General features: G+C 41.8%; 1 pseudogene; it reads left to right on the forward strand.

Moving 5' to 3' along the window:
- The first annotated feature begins 282 nt into the window (after positions 1 to 282).
- Positions 283 to 1,822, forward strand: LOC125517981 (BTB/POZ and MATH domain-containing protein 1-like; annotated as a pseudogene).
- The last annotated feature ends 5,321 nt before the right edge of the window (positions 1,823 to 7,143 follow it).

The following is a 7,143-nucleotide window of genomic DNA, read 5'->3' on the forward strand; positions in this document are numbered from 1 at the left end:
CTATATGTGGAATTCAATCAGCTTTGGTCACCCGCAAAAAAAAGTACTAACTGCTTTGGGCTGTGGCTCTAAAAAGAACTACTTTGGGCCGTTGGGAGTTGGACTGTCGTCTCATTTTTTTCCCTTCTCTCGGAATAAAATCAGTGTTTCGCTTCCTTGTTTGTTCCCCTTCTTCCTCTTTTCGCCTCCCCGCATTGTCCCCTAAACCCTACCAGATCAACAACACTTCCGGAGACGGCAGAGGAGAGTCGCAGCTCCCCCATCCCCCGGAGCAGGTCTACCATGTCGGCCGCCGCCGGCAAGCCGTCCCGGTCTGCCTCCGCCATCATTGCCTCCACAGCGAGCGGGTGCCACCTCCTCAAGATCGATGCCTACTCCCGCACCAAGGGCGTCCCCAATGGAGATAAGATAAAGTCCCGCCCTTTCACCCTCGGAGGACACGGATGGCACATCGATTACCATCCCAACGGCTTCAATTCAGAGAACGCAGACTACATATCCGTGGACGCGGATTTTTAGAGCTCAGGTTTCTGGACACCCCTTATCCTTACCCTCCAACATTGTTTTGAGATCCGTGCTAGATAACTAACTTTGTACATCAGATTTTCTCTTTTTTTTTTCTTCAAAATAAAAGAACATATGAACTTCAACCTTTGCAAGACACCAAAACGTTCTAACTAGAATGTGAGAAAAAACTTTGAGATTTTTTTGTCAAACATAAATATACGAAATTAGTTTTTTTGTATTAAAAAATGTACATTTTAGTATTTATATTGCACGAAAAATTCTGAAAGTTTTTCCCCACATTCTAGTAAGAATGTTTTGTTGAGCTGCCAAGTTTGAAGTTCATATGTTGTTCTATATGGGAGAAGCAAAAAAGACAAATGTACTCGCACGAATCGTGATGCAAAAATGAGTGGCTAGATAAGGGGGTGTCCCAAAGCCTATGCTCTACAGAATATTTTCCCATATCCGTGTTTCTTGTTCTTGATGACAGTGTCACCACGGCGCAACACAAATTCAGTTTCGTAGACGAGGTGACGGACCAAGCACCTTCACTGGCATCAGCAAAAGTACACAACCACACTAGTCAGCAGGGCTGGGGGCTTTGGAATTTCATCAAAAGGGCAGACTTGGAGAAGTCGAAGCATCTCAAGGACGATTCTTTCACCATCAGGTGTGATATCGTTGTCATCAGCGACTACCGTGCAGAGGATTTGCCGGAAGACACCCCTGCAACATTTGTCTCTGTCGCCCCATCTGACCTGCACCAGCACCTCGGAGATCTCCTCAAGACCGAGAAGGGCGCCGGCGTGGTTTTTGAGTTTGATGGTCATACGTTTGCAGCGCACCGCTGTGTGCTTGCTGCCAGGTCACCAGTCTTCAGTGCGGAGCTCTTTGGCGGTATGAAGGAGGGCGACACCGCAGGTGTAGTACGTGCGCATAGATGAAATGGAGGCAGAGGTGTTCAAGTCGTTGCTCTGTTTTGCGTATACCGACTCCTTACCGGTGACAAAGAAGGAAGATGAAGATGTCATGTGCCAGCATCTGCTTGTTGCGGCGGACAGGTATAACATGGAGAGGGTTTTTTTTTTTTTTTTGCGAGGATAGGTTATGCAAGTACATCAATGGAGGCTCAGTAACGACCGTCCTGACGTTAGCTGAGCAGCACCACTGTGACGGCTTAAAGAAGGCATGCTTAAGTTTTCTTAGCTCCCCGGCAAATCTTAGGGCTCTGTTGGACAGTGACGGATTCGATCATCTCAGCAGGAGCTGCCCTACTGTTATTAAGAATCTGATTGCCATGCTGGCCCCCGTTTAGTGGTAAATGTTGCGTTAGCAATTATAGTCCCAGGGTTTGAAATGGTTTTCTTGTACTTGTAATGGTGCTTAGCTCCCTGGTTTGGTTTCAAGACCTGTTATCTGCTAGCTATCTTGGATTCTTGCCTTCTTGGTAAATGACTACCAGACTTCGTATCCTAACTTTCGAAGATGGAAAGTAGTATTATTGCACTGTCACTTTGGTTTTGTTTTGGTGTTTCCAACGCATGTCTGCATCCTTAAGTTTATCAGAGGAAGTACTATCAGGTTCACGATTCTATAGCTCTGTAATTGGGTAGCTATCTTAGTATAGGAAAGCTTCTTTCCAATGAACATGGAGCGGTGCATCTTCGATTTGAGAAGCCCCTCTATCACGAGGAGTTGTTTGCCACACATCTATTCTGAAATTATTATCATGCTGCCCCTCTACTATTCCCTTGTTTGCAATTATTTTGAATTCACGATGGTCATTCTGCTAGTAATATTATTTGACAGCTTTTACATTTTCTTATTAGGAATTTTGTCCTGGCATCTACTAAATTTATCCTAATGACATGCAGAACTATATATGCTTATTCTGGTCTCTGTTATGTTTGTTCGCTGCTATGTGCTTCTTTTCCTATTATTTTGTAATAGCTTTGTTATCAAGTAGCCATGTACGTTGATTGATATTCACCAGCCTTGCAAGTTCTCTTACTACTGTTTCTTCTTTTCATTGAATGCTTTGGATGCCTACTTCAAATCAGGGAAAGAGCTGCAGATTGCGAATAAATCTCAGACCTTGACTCAAATGCACTAAGGTGCATCCACTCATGCACTTAGGCGTTTGATCTGGAACTGGGGGTACAGATCTCAACTTTCTTTCTTGCATCCTGTAGAGCAGAAATTCATGCATTTGCTGTTGAAATGTAAAAAAGTACAACCTTTTAGTCTTAGCCCTCTTTCCATTCCTTGCAACGATGATTTTGTATTTTCCTTTTGTTTTTTGACTTGAAGATTCAGTATTCAGTATTTTTTTTCTTTTTTGACGGCAAGATTCAGTATTCAGTATTTTTCTTATGGTTTAAGTTAATTTATTGAATTGCACCGCCATGTTTTAAAATGTGGTTGGGTTCAGATATGCACTCTTTGCTACCTACGCTTCAGTTAGGACTATATATGCTTATTTTGCTCTCTGTTATGCTAGTTCGTTGCTATATGCTTCTTTTCCTATTATTTAGTAATAGCTTTGTTATCAAGTAGCCATGTACGTTGACTGATACTCGCAAGTTCTCTGGCTACTGTTTTTTTTCTTTTCAATGAATGCTTTGGATGCCTACTGCAAATCAGGGAAAGAGCTGCTGGTTTCGAATAAATCTCAGACCTTGACTCAAATGCACTAAGGTGCTTCCAGTTACTCATGCACTTAGGCATTTGATCTGGAACTGGGGGCGCAGATCTAAACTTTCTTTCTTGCGTCCTTTAGAGCAGAAATTCATGCATTTGCTGTTGAAATGTAAAAGGCCCTCTTTCCTTTCCTTGCAACGATGATTTAGTATTTTTCTTTTCTTTTTTGACCCGAAGATTAAGTATTCAGTATTTTTCTTATGGTTTAAGTTAATCGCACTAGTAGAAAAAGGGTCAAACGTGAAGCACATTAGTGCCGGTTTGAATTAGAGCCGGTTCGTGGCGGCGATCAATAGTACCGGTTCGTGGCGAACCTTTAGTACCGGTTCATGCCACGAACTGGTACTAAAAAGGCTGTGTCAGCCTGCGATCAGGCTATGGCCCCACCATCACCATTTAGTGCCGATTTGTACCACGAACCGGTACTAATGAGGTTATGGCAAGCTGTTTTTAGTCCCACCTTGCCAAGAGAGAGGCAGTATGAGCGGTTTATAAGCCGTGAGTGCACAGACAATGACGAAGAGTTGCAATGCTCATCTACATGTTGATTAGCTTCAAGCCTTGCGGAATAGCATAGATTGCACTGAGCTATGTGCAGTGCAGTCTACACTATTTCGAAAGGCTTGAAGCAAATTAACCAGCATTGCACCTTTTTTTTATTTTTAATAACTTATTTAAACTCCGGACTTCTTTTGTGTTCAGTATGCAGCATTTAAAGCGGCGTCATCAATTTCCAACATGTTCTGACATCATTTGTTGTTTTTCGGTCATTTACCTAATTGTTTAGAGAGCTAAATGACCGTGAAATTGAAAATCACTACAAAATGAATCCTGAAAATGTTGAAACTTGGCATGGTATCATCATATCACCCGCATAGCATGCGCGAAAGAGTAGAGAGGGTCATGGCAAAAACTGGACGCACTTCGTGTACAAACTGGACATACTCTTTCCGAGTATCAGGTTTTCGGACGAGAACTCAACTGTTACATGGCCACTTCAATGTTTTTTAAACTTATTTGAACTCCGGACTTCTTTTGTGTTTAGTATGCAGCATTTAAAGCGACGTCATCAATTTCCAACATGTTCTGACATCATTTGTTGTTTTTCGATCATTTACCTAATTGTTTAGAGAGCTAAATGACCGTGAAATTAAAAATCACTACAAAATGAATCCTGAAAATGTTGAAACTTGGCATGGTATCATCATATCACCCGCATAGCGCGTGCGAAAGAGTAGAGAGGGTCACGGCAAAAACTGGACGCACTTCATGTACAAACTGGACAAACTCTTTCCGAGTATTAGGATTTCGGAGTCCGGAGTGGGTACTAATGTGCATCCCACCAATCAGGAAGAATCACACGGATCGTGTGTTTCTTTCTACCTCTTGCGAGTCGTTGGATCAAGGGTGTGTTTCTTCTTAGCTCATGTGAGTCGTTGGATCGAAACTACCACAATCACTTTGTGAGCCAGACGACCCTATATATAGCCCACCTCTCGCCTTCCCTGCATAAGTCTTTCAGTTCATCGATTACATACATCTACCAGTTCATCGACTGCATACATCTACCAGTTCATCGACTGAATACAAATCATTCGGATTCGCTATCATACGTCCAACCGTGCATTTGATATGCATATATATGCATCACGAGCCACGGTTGGGCTGTATGATGGCGATACCGATTGGTTTGTTCTAGATCCGACATAAAAGGTTTGATACAACTTTTTTTTGTGACATAAGAGCTATCTCTCCTCCTACCTATTTTAGTTACACAACTACCTATTTGTGCCAAATTTTCATTTTTGCTGTTGCTCTTGCATCATAAGCATCCATGTTAACTGGACTTACAAGTAATGCAATTTAACCAAACTATCTTGTGATCTTCGCCAAGAGAGAGGCAGTATGAGCGGTTTATAAGCCGTGAGTGCACAGACAATGACGAAGAGTTGCAATGCTCATCTACATGTTGATTAGCTTCAAGCCTTGAAACGCGAAGAAATTTTATGTGCAAGCAAATTCTTTCATGCATTTACTAATTTTTTCAGCTAAATGACCCTGAAATTGAAAAGCATTTCAAATGAACTTAGAAAAGGATGAAAGTTGGCATGGTATCATAATTTCACCCACATGGCATGTGCAAAAAAGTAGAGAGGGTTACCGCAAAAACTGGATGCACTTCGTGTACAAAATGGACAATCTGTTTTGAAGTATCAGGGTTTCGGACGAAAACTCATCCGTTACAAAGGCATTTCATTTTTTAAATAACTTAAGCATTACCAAATTGAATATAATGATAAAACACACTAATATTAAACATAAAAAAAAAGAATCAATGAAAAATGTATTTTTAAAGTTAAGTTATTCACAAACTAGTGATTCACATAAATTTCAAATAATTCAAAATTTAAACTATTCAAATTTAAAAACTACCGGCACTAACTGAAAGTTTCTAAAAACTATCAAAAATATTCACAAAGAAACTCTAAATACAGCAAAAAACAACTAAAAATAAATAAAACAAAATAAATGAATCAGAAAAGAAAAAACTAAATGAAAAAAGCCCACCTATCGGGCCACAGCGGCCTGCATACGACTAGAAACCCAACCTGTTGTTGGGCCAGGATGCAGGCCCGCAAGCCCAATAGGCCTCACAGAGCAGAGTAGCAGAGGTAGGCCCAGAAGGCCTGCTTTAGAGAGGAGCTCGAGACAGCAGCGGCGGCGGGGCTTATAAGCAGGTGTGTGCGCCCTTCGGCTAGCCTGGTGGGACTAAACTTCTGCGCCCCTCGCTTGGCAGCGCACACCCTTTAGTACCGGTTGGTGGCTCCAACCGGTACTAAAAGCCCCCCCTTTAGTACCGGTTGGTGGCTCTAAAAGCCTTCGTTTCCTGCCGCTTGGCCTGGCGAAAATAGGCCTTTAGTACTGGTTGGAGCCACGAACCGGTACTAAAGGCCCATCCTATATATATAGCACTTACGAAAATTTCAGTTTCATCCCCATTTCGTCTCCAACCTCCGCCGCGCGCGCCGCTCGATCCCGTCATCGCCGCCCGTCGCCCGTACCGTCGTCCGTCGTCATCGTCGCTGTCCCCGCCGCCGCCCGTCGTCGTCGTCGTCTCAAGCTGCCGCCCCGAACGCCGCCGCCGTCCGTCGCCATCGCCGCGGCCGCACGTCTCTCTCTCACTCCCGCACACACATACACACACATACATACACACACATACATACACACACATACACACACACGCACACACACCGGCGCCCCCGCCCCGTACGCCGGCGCCCCCGCTCGTACGTACGGGGCGGCGGCGTACGGGGCCGCACACACACATATACCACACACACACACACACGCATACACACACACATACACACATACGTACACACATATACGTATATATACACACACATGCATACACACACATACACACACACATTTTTTTACTTATTTTCTGTTTTTTAAAAAAGTTAATTAGATGATCGAATGTTAGATTAATGTCGAATGTTAGATGAATTAGCTAACTAGATAGAAAAATTGTCGAACTAGAGATTAGAACTAGTTGAATAATTAATATAACTACTTTATTTTTAATAAGAAAATTTAGGTATATGAGATTAGAACTAGTGGAATAATTAATATAACTAGTTTATTTTTAGTAAGAAAATTTAGGTATATGAGATTTGATGATCTAATTAAAATATTATTTGTTAATGAGTTTTTCTGTTTATTTAATTTTTTATATATTTTGAGTTTATATAAATGTTAAATTAATGTCGAATGTTAGATGAATTAGATAGAAAAGTTAAATATATAGTAATGTCAATTGAATATATAGTTAGATATATTAATGTCAAATGTTAGATGAATATATATTTGGCTAGATATAGGTGTTTAATGTTTCACCTATATGAACATAGGAAATGTCATCTGACGACG

Source organism: Triticum urartu, chromosome 3A, assembly GCF_056163025.1.
Source record: "Triticum urartu cultivar PI428250 chromosome 3A, HENAU_Tu73, whole genome shotgun sequence".
Lineage (NCBI taxonomy): Eukaryota > Viridiplantae > Streptophyta > Magnoliopsida > Poales > Poaceae > Triticum > Triticum urartu.